Below are 13,963 nucleotides of genomic sequence, written 5' to 3' on the forward strand. Positions count from 1 at the left end.
ACTTTGTATTTGAATACATATATTGAAGTTTTCTCTCTCTCTTTGATTTCCTCTGACTTTGGTCCGGTTTCTGACTTAAATAATCTATTGAATCATATCATTCAATATTGCACGGAATATATAATAAGATCTTAGCTCAAATATACCACCCCAACATCTTTACCCAACCATTAGCATATCGATTTATTCACACTTAAGTCGTTTATAAGCAAAATATACACATATATCTTTCGTTCATCAAAGAATAGATTAAAGTGCCCACATATCCTATACCTCATTTACAAATTTAACTTATTATCCAATTTCGGGGTAAAACAACTCTCTCAAACATCCAAAGTCGTCGTAAGCCTTGGGATTGAAGCTCGGGTATGAAGTCCGTAGTGATGGCAAGCAGCCAAATGGGGAGACTCCTGAGACAACTATCCGCTTCACCCCTAACTTAACAATTTCTTTGATCCCTTCAACGATGGCATTGACAGTAAATGGGACAAATGTTTTAGCCTCCTCAATGGATTTTCCACGAGAGAAGGCAGTGAAATAATCATTCCCACCAAAAGCACCAACACTAACGAGTGCATTTCGAAGCTTCTTAGCACATCTTGATGGATTTGTACATGTAGAATAAAGGTGATTTCTGAACCACTCGATTTGAACACTTAGGGGAGGGTTAAATGATTGGATACTAATGTTTCTTTGATCGAAGAACGACTTGTCAAGGGCCGTACTTCCTGCCACAGCAAAGTTGACACCATGTACGAAAGAAGAATTTGTTGATAAGTAAAGGATTAAGGAGAGGAAGCTTAAGAGCCATTGCAATGTAGTCAATCATTATAAGGCCATTTGAAAATCTGCCAGTAGGCTTGCCAAACTATGTTTCACCATAAGGAAGACGATCAGCATGGAATGTTGGAGGAGCCCCGGGGATACGAATTCGGTTTCCGGTGTCAGCAAGGGAGTCACCAAACTGATAAATGGAATTAAATGGGCAAATTGCAGTTTCTTTGGCATTAGAAATGAAAGAAAGATAGAATACTGCTCAGAGGAACAAGAAAGCAGGTGCTATGGAACCCATAGGAGATGATTGATTAGCAGAGGGCCGGAGGCACACGAATATATACTCCTCCGTCTCAATTGACGTGGCACGGTCAGAATTTCAAGCTTCAATCCAGTTTTTGTTTGACCAGAATTTCTTTATGTGTTTTTTAAGTATTTTAAGTTGTTAATTATTGTGATTTATAATACTTTTGACGTACTTTTTAAATATATAAATTTTATTTCGAAAAACTTAAAGTTTCTATGTCCATATTAACGGTCAAAATTTAGAAGTTTGAATCTCGAAATTTCAACTATGTCACATAAATTAGGACAGTGAGAATAATAAGCACCAACATGTAGGTTGGAATAGTAATTATTACGTCATAACGGTCTAATTTGATTAATTTCTTTAAGTAGTACCTTGTTTTGTTTTATTCTTTTAAAAAGGTCAGCGTTCAGATGATTCAAAATCTCATGAAAAACATCCTACTCCATCCATCTCAATTTATGTGATATAGTTTGGTTAGACACAACGTTTAAGAAAGAAATAAAGATTTTTGAAACTAGTGGTCTAAAATAAATCATAGATATTTACGTTGCTGTAAATTATTTCATTAAAGGTAAAACAGAAAGTTTTAAGTTAAATTATATCTAAATATATAATGTATCATTCTTTTACCGAGGGAGTAATTTACAATTTCTTTCATTAAAAAATAGAGAAAAGCTATAATTTCAGCAATGCCAACTATGCGGAGAAGAGGATGAGACTGGTGAGCCTTAAAATGCGGCAAATTGCACAAGACGGTCCAAAAGTTGCAAATGTATAATAAGCACGAACATGTATGTTGACCGAAGGATGTACCTACTTCACATGTTCAATTCACTAAATTAGTTTTGTTTTAATCTCAAAAATATCCATGAGGTAATAAAAAATGTGCTTGCTCCGTTGTATTCTCACTAAAATCAGAGATTAGAAGCTCTTTCTTTCTGGTTCTCTTGTCCATTCAATTTCGTTTGCTTTCACATCCAAAAAGTGAGGCTCTAGAAATTAAGAATAGAAACCAAAAAACCAATGAAAATTTTGTTTTTAATACAGAATCAACTTACGAGAACTAAATACACAAATCTTTTTCCAGATGTATGTTTAAAATCGTTATTTCAATAAAACCAAACCCAGGAGTCCAATGTCTCTATAGGGAACTATGTATGTAGTACAGTTTATGCTCAAATTAAAATAGGTTATTCAAGTAACCTACATTTTTTTTAAGAAATGTGTAATTAACTTTAAAATTTGTAATGTTTTGATTTCCACCACCCTCTTTCGCTCTATTATCTGGATTCTAGAGACACTTAAGTCACTCTATTTTTTTAGTATGTTATAGTTTGAAACGAAAAATAATTGGCACGGCTTTGAAAAGCTTTATCCCATTAATATATTAAACCATCTTACAACAAAGACAATGCAATGGGTTTGTCTAGTGTTATTTTAATGTAGACCCATTTTCTTATAGGGTGGGTTAAATGAGTATTAGTGACATGAGTTAAATAAGTTTTATTATTAATAATATATTTTTAAATATGATGGCATGCCAAATGAGTGTTTTTTATTTTCTGCGTCAAAAGATAATAGTTAGATGACTTTGTTATCCCAAACCAAACAAAAGTGACTTGGAGACAGTTTACACGGCAAATCGGTACAGTTGAATTTGTACGTGAGGCCAAGAATACGTGGATCAATGTAACCAAAATTATGTAATAGCAAGTAATAATTAACAAGACAAATGAAAGTAAAGCATAGTTAGTTGTGTAGCCTGGGCCTTGGAGAGGCTTTGAGCTAGAGTCTCCAAGCGGTGAATCACTATAAACACCACAAATTAAGCAAGAAAGAGCAAATTCTAAGAATAATATGAATACTATGTATTGTTGTAAAATGTTTCAGATGATTCTTACAATGAGATGAAAACATCTATCTATACTAGAGCTATGGGGTGCATGATCCACAAATCATGCCCTCTTCATTATCAATATTAATGACAAAGGTAATAAAATGTAATAAAGAGATTTAATGCTATGACAATGAAGGGCAATAATGCACATTTAATACTGCAGGAAGACTTGGGGTTTCTTGTAACGGTTGCACATTAAATGCGTTTGACCGGTGAGTTGACATGCTTCTCCGGACCCTTTGTAATTTCTGTCTCCGGTAGCGATTTTGCCAAGTTACTCCTTCGGAGCGTCGTTATACTTTCCCGAAGCCCATCGCTTGCTAACTCAAATCTAACATGTCACCATTGCCACGTGTCATCCTTTGATATATCCACCTGGTTTCGAAGGATTTTACCCTATATGGATAGTCCCCCCACTTTCCAGTTATTCGCTCAGATATGGCCAGGAAGCGGAAGATTTTTTCCTTCTTGCCGAAAAGTCATGTAATCAGCCTCCCGCCTGCCTCATTAAAAACCTTGCCGGAAAAACCCAATTGGGAAAAAAAATTGAGCGAAGGGAAAAAGAGTGCAGGACTTAGGGATTAAAATGACAACTCTGCCACTGGTTTTTCTTCTGTCAACGGCTAGTTGGTATTGAAAAAGTACCATCACTATAGAAAGCTTGATCTCAGATTTTTAGTGTTTATCCGAAACTTTTAATCATTGAGTTTCGACTCTTCGGGTTTTTAGTTTTGCCTAAAACTTTTAAACTTTTGAATCTTGACTCTTGGGTTTTTAGTTTTTCCCCAGAACTTTTAATTTTAGAGTGTTAATTCTAGGGTTTTTAGTTATACCCGAAACTTTTATATCCTCGCAGCCTTGGAAGCCGGGAATGTTAATGACCAGGGACTTAAATCTTTTGGTTCTGGTAAAGTCCGGAATAACATGTCCGGTTAACTTTATGAACGGGAATCAAAGCATCCAGCTTTGCCATTTGCCTGGATGGCTTTATAAGAGAGGGCCCTTTTTATTTTGGTGCTTCTGAAGAGGACGTCTCCTTTTCATTTGGGCATAATTATTCGGATTCATAATCCTTATTTGCTTTTAAGCGGGAGCAAATTTAAGAATGATTTCGTTTCATTCAAACGTAAACGAGAATGTTTAAAAGGTGCAAGTTTTGTTTCATTCCATTCCTTGAACATACACAAGTGTTTACAACTTTGCGTATACGACAATTTACAAGAAATGAACATAAATACATTGCAAGAGAATTATGGCTGTGCTGGCATCTTTTGGGTTTGGCCGATTCTTGATTCTGGTTAATTTTTTTTAATTCCGGAGCCACTTCGAGCTATCTCCGGTATCTTATTCAGACATGATGCAGATGGGCACAATTGCCTCTTCTTCTTTTTTCAAGTCACTACTCCAGAGCCTTTAGAATGCTTCCAGTATTTGTTTTTACGGTTTCCGCTGTTTTGATGCAACAGTCCCCAGTGTCCATAGACATTGCTGTTCTTCATCTGAGTTGCTTTCAAGTGACTCACTCTGAAAATACTCTTGCCTCTTGTCAGTCCGTGGTCCCGACGGGTATGGTTCAAACCGGTGTCTTGAATGCCTCCGATCAAAATTCTGTTAACCTTGATTCCGGGCTGTAGAAGATGTCGGTATATTTACCTGTTCATCTTCTATGTGAATTTTCGACGTATATCGATTGTGAACATCTTCCTATGTCGTTGCCTCGAACTCAAGCAAATTTTCTTTGAGTTTTTGTGAAGCATCCGAACTCAGAAGGTTGAGACCTATAGTGAAAGCCTCAGCTGCCCATTCATTCGGAACAATGGGCAACAACATCCTTTCCTTCTGGAACCGGACAACAAAGTCCCGGAGCAACTCGGTCTCCCCTTGCATTATGCGGAAGATGTCTGCCTTTTGCATTCGCACCTTCCGAGCTCCAGCATGTGCTTTGATAAACATATCTACGAGCATATCAAATGAATCAATAGAGTGTTCGGGAAAAAAAGAATACCAAGTTAAAGCCCCTTTAACCAATGTCTCGTCGAATTTCTTGATCAAGACCGATTTGATCTCATTCGATTTTAGGTCATTTCCCTTGACAGCCATAGTGTAGGCCATTATGTGCTCCTGCGAATCTGTCATCCCGTCATACTTAGGGATGTTCAGCATCTTGAAACTCTTTGAGATCAACTCCGGCGCGGTTCGGGCTTATATGCCCACTGGCTGTATCTCTTTACGTATGGCCATCCACGACTTGCGGAGCCCCCGAGATTTGATCCATACTAGCTTACAATTGCTTCGCGTTCTTTTTCACTTCCTTAGCTCTTTTGTTCATCTTATCAGTTATGTCTTTCATAAATTGCAAGACTTTTGTCCGGAAAGGATCATCTCGGACGGATTCGCTCCTGGATGTGTCTTCATTGCCAACGATGCTTCCCTCCGTTCGGTCTCCACTGGGTGTATTGTTTTCGACAGCTTGTGCCAGAACAGTCCCCCCGAGCCATTTGACTCAAGTGTTTGGATTGGTAGAAAGTGTTGAGATAGTTTGCCACATGAATTTCATCTCCTCCATCAGTGACCACTGTCGCTTCCTCACGATCTGCATTACTTCTTGGGGGGTTTCTCCAACAGGCGTTATTTCCTCTGTAACCCGCTCATTTAGACTATCTCTGAGGGTAGTTGCTCCATCGTTGTTTCTAAAAGTGAGATGAGTTTGGTCATCGGTAGTGTTTGTCATATCTGAAATATATGTTCTAATAAATAAAAAAAACTTAAGAGAATTAGTATAAGATAATGGGTCGCAATGACACCACAATTTGTCCTGTCCCCACAGTAGGTGCTAAACTGTTTACGCAAAAAATCGGTATAGTTGAATTTGTATGCGAGGTCAAGAACACGTGGATCAATGTAACCAAAATTATGTAATAGCAAGTAATAATTAACAAGACAAATGAAAGTAAAGCATAGTTAGTTGTGTAGCCTGGGCCTTGTAGAGGCTTTGAGCTAGAGTCTCTAGGTGGTGAATCACTATAAACACCACAAATTAAGCAAGAAAGAGCAAATGCTAAGAATAATATGAATACTATGTACTGTTGTATAATGTTTCAGACGATTCTTACAATGAGATGAACACATCTATTTATAGTAGAGTTATGGGCATGCCCTGTTCATTAACAATATTAATGAAAAAGGTAATAAAGAGATTTAATGTTATGACAATGAATGGCAATAATGCACATTTAAGACCGGAGGAAGACTTGGGATTTCTTGTAATGGTTGCACATTGAATGACATTTGACCGGTGAGTTGGCATGCTTCTCCGGACCTTTTGTAGTTTCTGTTTCCGGTAGCGGCTACCAAGTTACTCCTCCAGAGCGTCGTTATGCTTTCCCGGAGCCCCTCGCTTGCTGACTCAAATCTGACATGTCACTATCACCACGTGTCATCCTTTGATACGTTCACTTGGTGTCGACAGATTTTACCCTAGACAGAGACCAAACTCAAATTAAAGTACTGTGAGGCAAGCTGTAGAGCTCCATAGATTCTAAACTAAAATCGACTGAAATTGTTTAGAATTAAAGAGAGCCCGGCCTTTCAGGAACTGAAATGTAAGTCTCTGCTTCGCAAATCGCAAATCCTTTTAGTATTAAACTTATTAGGAACTGAGATGGAAAAATATCTCAGGAAGTTCAAATGTAAACTAATTTAATCAAATAGAAATTTTGCTTTTCTTATTCATTAAACTAATTCATTTCTAGCCCATTTTTTAATTAGTTGTATTTTCTTTCTCATTCTTTCTTCTTTTTAGTAAAAACAAAATTTGATTCAAAAGAGAAAAAACTGAACCAAATTTACTTCGGTTTGTTGATTAGTTCGTCTATTTATGCATCAAAATCTTAAAAATAAGGTTGAGATGTTACTGAATATGTAATAATGAAACTAAACCGAAAACAACTTTAAGCCCAAAACTGAAATTGATAAATTACTGTTTTTTTTTTCTTCTTTTAATGCTCGGTATGATTTCTTTTATTAATAGAAATCTCGCTCATTTGATCGTTCAGCCAATAATGAAGCTACGGGGTTTTTAATCTTTTGGTTTGTGGGCCAGCAACTCCTTCGGATAGAAAGTCGGATACACAGTAAAGCCTAAGATGCTATTCTCTATCCTAGATTAAGCAATATGTAATCATGTTGTATACGGCAAAAACCGATACAACTTGTATCCGGTGAAAACCGGGGTAAAGTTTAGAGCCTCTGATATGAGATCAAGAAAGAGTACAGTCGTCACAACTGATATGAACGAAAACCGAGGGGTCGTGAGCACATTTAACTTTGCGTCAAAGCTGAGAGTATTCTAATGAGCCCGGTAAACCTGAGCCTAAAAACAACACACTCAATATAGGTTCGGAGAATCAGTTATGGGGCAGGCCACGCGTCACATTACCGTTCTGCCATTTGCGCTGACAACAGTACGGGTGTCAAACCGTACGGACGCAACATTATCCATTTTAGGGTTTTTCTACAAAGGCTTTTTTTTACATAGTACTAGGGCCCATTTGTTGTTAGCTATAAATGGAAGACCACCCCTTCTTTTTTTAGGTTAGCTTTTCATCTTTCTACACATTTTGTAATCAGAAACTTGACAGTGAAATCTTCTTAAGTATTTTGGCTCGGTTAAAGGGAGCATCTTCCAGACCGGACCAATTTGCAAAACTTGATAACTTGACTTACTTAGTTTTCTTTGCTATTATTCATTAATATATTGCTATTTACTTGCTACTATCTTATACTATAAATTAATCTAACCACATATCCTACCAACCCCTTACAATATAATTGTTATCCATTTTTTAAGGTAAACAGTTTGACGCCCACCGTGGGGCCTAGGATAATAGTGGTGGTTTAATTTGCTACTTCTTTTTTCACCGATTTTTTGAAAGTTCGTGTTTCAAATTCGTTTGAGATGGCAAGCAGTGGTCATTCCGGGCACGTGAACAACAACGAAATAGTTGTTGAAAATGAAAACAACAGCGGGTTATGGAACCCGAACGTGCCACCTGCTGACCCAGCCGACCCAAATGTTGTCAACTCGAGAGAAGGTCTTAACCACTAGAATACTGTCAACTAGGAGAATGTCGCCCTTCCGGCCACAGACCCTTTGAATAGCCATAAATCAAATACTTTACCTCGGGCGCAAGCCCAGAAAACACTGGATGAGATTAACTTACGTTTGATATTTGAAATGTTACAGGAACAAGCGATTGCTATAGCTCAGCTCTAGAGCAAATAAAACAAAGAAGCACTAGCAAAGCCAAACTGACCTACCGAACCGAGGCGAGAAGAGGCCCGTATAGTCGAAAGCGATGGGTCCGGGGCTGGCTCATGTATCGAGGTTTTGAAAATGCTCAAAACCTTGGCAAAGCGGGTCGATTCCACGAAAAAGAGGGTGGAAACATACAACTCTTGGGTGGATCAGATCCTGGGAGCACCTCCTATCTTGGAGGGACCGAATTCAAAGAGATACATCCAAAGGCCTTTCCCACCGAGTGTAGCCCCGAAACTGATCCTGAAGAGGTTTAAGATGTCGGATATTCCGAAGTATGATGGGACGATGGACTCGCAGGAGCATGTGACCTCATACACTTAGGCCATAAAGGGCAACGATGTCGAGGAGGAAGAAATAGAGTTGGCATTGCTGAAAAAGTTTGGTGAAACATTATCCAAAGGGGAATTGACTTGGTACGACCATCTGTCCGAGCATTCCATCACTTCTTTTAAGATGCTCGCAGATGCTTTTATCAAAGCCCATGCCGGGGCTAAAAAGGTACAGGCACGAAAGGCAGACATTTTTAGAATCACCCAAAGAGATAATGAGTTGCTACGAGAGTTTGTGAATAGGTTCCAAAGAGAACGGATGGAACTTCCTCTGGTCCCGGAAGAATAGGCGGCTCAAGCTTTCACTAAGGGACCCAATCCCTGAAGATCAACAGACTCATTTAAATTAAAGGAGATCTTATTGAAATACAAAACGGTAACCTAGGCCGATGTCCATAATAGGTACGAGTCCAAGCTTCGGGTGGAGGATGATCAACTTGAACTTCCCCCCGGTCCGGTAAATGAAAGTAAGAACTCCGAAAGGTCGAGGAGGAATTATGAATTGGAGACAAGTCCATCGAGGGATAGGTATCAACCGCATTCTCAATCGGAGAAATCCAGCTTTAGGTCGGACAAGGGAAGAAGTGGCCCCAGTCATCTCTCGAGCAGAGGGGATAAGCAAGCTGATCGTGGGTCAAACAGCCGAGGGTTGCTATTTAGAGGTGATGCCGGTAGTTCAGCCAGTAATAGAGACATTCCGAGGTTATTAGAGTATAACTTCAACGTCAACACCTCAGATCTTGTCTCGACTATTGCTCGTATCACAGATGCTAGGTGGCCGAGACCGTTGAGATCCGATCCGGCTCAAAGGGATCCAAGCGTAATGTGTGAGTATCATGGGATTCATGATCATAGGATCGAAGACTGCTACTAATTGAGGGAAGAAGTGGCTCGGATATTAAAAAACGGCCACCTTCATGAATTCTTGAGTGAGCGAGCCAAAGGCCACTATAAAGGTAGGGAAAATCACAAACAGGCCAAGCCCGTAGAGCCACAACATGTGATCACTATGATAATCGGAGGAACGGATACACCTCGAGGTCCGATGATGAAAAGAACAAAGGTTTCAATTGTACGAGAGAAGCGGACCAGAGATTATGTGCCGGAGGGATCTATTTCCTTCAACGATGAGGATACAAAAGGCATCATTCAACCACACAACGATGCACTGGTAATTTCTATTCTTATTTTTAAATCTCAAGTTAAACGCATTTTGATTGACCCCGGTAGTTTGGCCAACATTATCCGATAGAGAGTAGTTGAACAACTGAAGTTGCTGGACTAAATTATTCTGGTAGCTCGGGTACTTAGCAGATTCAATATGGCAAGCGAAACTACTAAGGGGGAAATCTCTTTGCCGGTCAATATCGATGGAACTATTCATCAAACGATATTCTATGCCATTGAGAGAGAAATGAAATATAATATATTGCTCGGAAGATCGTGGATTCACAGCATGAGGGCAGTACCGTCAACATTACATCAGATGTTAAAATTTCTAACCCTGGATGGGGTTGAAGACAGTCCTTGGTGAACAGGCCACAGCAAGAGAAACGTTTGCAGTCGAAGATGCAGCCCTCGTCCCAAAGGAACAGGTCTGGAAGGCTGTTGAGCCGACCAAAGGCAAAGACGCCAAATAGCAATTAAAGAATGTACGCTTGGGTGATGAAACGGGAGAGACGAGCCGAATCTTCGAAAAAGATGATTTCGGTGTGCCCAGATCGTTTGTCTTATCGGATGATTTAGATGCGACCAAGTCCATCGTAGAGGAGTTGAAGCAGATTGTCTTTGTCACGACCCAACCGGAGGGCCACGACAGGTACCCGGAGCTAACCTACCGAGCACCACTTAACCTGCTTCATATATGTCACGACCCGACTAGGGCCATGACGGGCACCCGGGGTTAACCACCGAGCACCACTCATTCTATTACTCATCTGCTTCCGTTTACATATGTCACGACCCGAGCTACGGGCCATGACGGGTATCCGGGGCTAACCACCGAACACCACTCATTCTATTACTCGTCTGCTCTCATTCATATCTTATGCTCAAAATCATAGAAAACTATCATCATTTGAAACATATTTACTTTTATAAACATAAGCCCTTCGGCTATCAAAATAACATATACATGTATATACATAAAGACTATGGGACCATACTACCCACACCGCGTATCTACGAGCCTCTACTATAGTACTAGACATATGGATGGGAAGGACCCCGTCGTGCCCAATCATGAATATATACATATATGTACCAAAAGAATAATTAATGGCACCTCCGAATAATGGAGTGCTCTCAAATCAGCTACTAGCTCCTACGAGTCTAGATCACCTCCACCGCCTACGTGGGCATGAACACGACGTCAAAGAAAACGGACGTCGACGAACATTGTCCGAGTATGTAAGGGGAGGAATGAAGTAAACATAATAAGGAAATCATAAGTCATAGGATAGGGATACCACCTGTGTACTCTTTTAGGGATAGATACATTTTATATACATACATCATACATAAGCATATCATGTGCATTATCATAGCGTATGCTTTATCATATCACATATCATCATCATACCATATATGCATCATCATATCAATCATACATCGTCATGTCGTTAACCCGCGTCCGGGTAACCATCATATGCAGCCCACTAGTGGTGTCATGCCCGGCCCTCTAGGCTCGGTGTAAACATAGCAGCCCGCCTTAGCGGTGACATGCCCGGCCATTTAGGCATGGTATGAACATAGCAGTCCGCCTTAGCGGTGACATGCCCGACCATCTAGGCACGGTGGAATCGCATCATCATACATATCATATACTTTTCATCATACATATTATAGACTCGGCATTATTAATCTGTTACACCTCGGGAATTTTCCCCTTATCGTACAGTGAATAGACTAACGAGGGGCATGACGTTCACGAGGTTCGGATAAGTAGGAGATAGTAATTGATGATGCTAATTAAGATTTCCAAAGACATACGAGTTAAAGAAAGAAAGTTGTTAAGAGGAGCAAGTCATATGTTAGGTATCGAATAAGAATTACGATAATGGTGTATGAATGATGCCCTAAGAAAGAGTTATAATGTCCCTTGGAATGATATTAAAGTGATAAATAAGTGTTAAGAAGGTTCCATAAGGATCGGAGATCAAACGAGTCGACGAAACAATTCTCGAAAAAGCTAAGCGGACATACGGCCGGACATCGCGTATAAAATCTACGGACCGTATGTCCAGCCGTAGATCCAGCCCAGAATGACATATTCTACTGGACCAAATATACGGTCCAACATACGGTCAGTAGATTTTATACGGACCGTATGTTGGTCCGTATATCTCAATCGGGACTGAAGTGAATTTTATATAAGGGACCCTTTTTCATTTCATCTCATTTCATTTCTCACCCCCACCATTCAAGAAACCTCTAGAGTGTTCCAAACATTTCATCCATGAGAAAATAATAGAAATCAAAGATCAATATCAAGAATTAAGGTGAATCAAGTGAAGGAAACCTCTCCAAAGTCATACAAATCAAGAAAACCCCAAGAGAGATAAAATAGGGTTTTGGTGCTAAGGGTGAATCACCATTCCAAGCTTATTCCTCCATCATCTAAGGTGAGTTTCATGACCTATTCATGTTATTTGAAGCATTTATAAGTTGAAACTGTTATATCCCGTATTTTATACATTGGGATATTCCGAGCTAACCGTGAAAAGTTAAGGACAAGACTATTTCGGAATACGAGGTAGAGACTCTTAACCTCCGATTTTGTTTTAGGGCGCAAGTTGCTTATAATTTTATTGGTATGGAATATTAAGGAAAATTAGGGGCTAGAAGTTGAAATAAATATTTCAAGAAAAGCCACAATGTGGCCGTGTGGCTTATGTGGGGTACCACCCATGGCTTGGCTAATTTTGATTGATCCAAGCCATGAGTGGGGCATGGTCCACTTGTATGCATAATATATGTAGAAAATGGATGACTAGCAAGACATCATATTCATCATCTTTACACTTAGAAGCTTGGAGAAACTTGGAGAAAAAGAGAGAGCTATATTCGGCCATAGCTGGCCGAATTTGAGGTCCATGAGAAGTGATCAAAAAATAACTTTCTTCTAGCTTTTCAACCAATTGGAAGGTCCTTATTAACGTGGAGTAGTTGTTGGAGCAAGCAAAGCATTCATTCTCGCAAAGCATAAACCCTAGCCAAGTTGAAGAACTAAGTGGAAAAGGTAAAGTTTAATCTTCTTTTATATGTGTTGTGGGTGGTTGTGCATGTTGTAGTGTGTAGAAATGGATGAAATTCATGAAATTATGTGTGTTGGGTTGTGGCCGTAGAGGCTGTTTTTGGTAGGTTATGATGAACTAATTTTACTTAGTATCTTTGGTTGTTGTTGTTGTGGGTTCTATGATGAAAATGAAGGTTTAATGATTCAAGTTCAAGTTGTAATCATTTGTGGGTTTTTTTAGAAGCTAATGTGATTTTAATATAGTTTCTTGTATTTATGAGAATAATGTTGGTAACGTGTGGATTGTTGGTGTAGTTCATGAATTTGGAAGAAAGAAATGTGTTGTTGTTCCTATTGAAATTGGAAGGTTTCGGGTTATGTGTAGATTGGTTGGGTTGTTTTGAATATTGTGCGGATTGTTTGAAGTGTTCTTGAGTCTTGTTTGAATGGTTTCGGATTAGTACTTGAATGTGTGAGCGTTGGTGTTGGCTTGATTGTATGTGGTTGATTTGAATATAAATGGAATGTGGTCGAATTATGTAAAAAAGAGTTACTAACGTTAGAATGCGTTTTGAATTAATTGTTGATGTTGTTAATATGGTTGTTGGTGTTGTTGTTGATGATTTGGCCGAGTTGAATTCTCGGGGTTGTTGAATTTATAGGGAAAATGCTGCCCGAATTTCTGTAAATAAAGTGCTAGCTTGGGATTGAATTCCTAAGCACCTATGGCTAATGTTTGGTATCTAATGACGTTATTGTAGATCTTGGGAAGCCCGAGACTTAAGTTCGGATTAGCTTAGGAAGCGGACAAGGTATGTAAAGCCTAACCTTTCTTTCTTTTGGCATGTCTTAGTTGTAAGTAAGCTATGATACGAGCCTCGGGGTAACTCTATTCATAAGATCCGAGCATGTCTATGATTCTTATTCACTTCTTGATGTTAGCATTCCTAATATAGTCGAGCTATGGTCTTTGTGTCTTTTGTATGATTGGATTTCAAATGTTGCATAAAGAGTTTTTGTTCCTAAAGGATTCTATGTTGAATAATGTCTCTAACTTTCATAGACGGGCTCGAATCGCTTCGATACATTCGTAGAA

General features: G+C 39.2%; 1 pseudogene; it reads right to left on the reverse strand.

The window, feature by feature from the left end:
* Positions 1 to 294: 294 nt before the first annotated feature.
* LOC132045769 (acetylajmalan esterase-like) lies at positions 295 to 5,093 on the reverse strand (annotated as a pseudogene).
* Positions 5,094 to 13,963: the final 8,870 nt, after the last annotated feature.

This window comes from Lycium ferocissimum, unplaced genomic scaffold, assembly GCF_029784015.1.
Source record: "Lycium ferocissimum isolate CSIRO_LF1 unplaced genomic scaffold, AGI_CSIRO_Lferr_CH_V1 ctg7880, whole genome shotgun sequence".
NCBI classification, from domain to species: Eukaryota; Viridiplantae; Streptophyta; class Magnoliopsida; order Solanales; family Solanaceae; genus Lycium; species Lycium ferocissimum.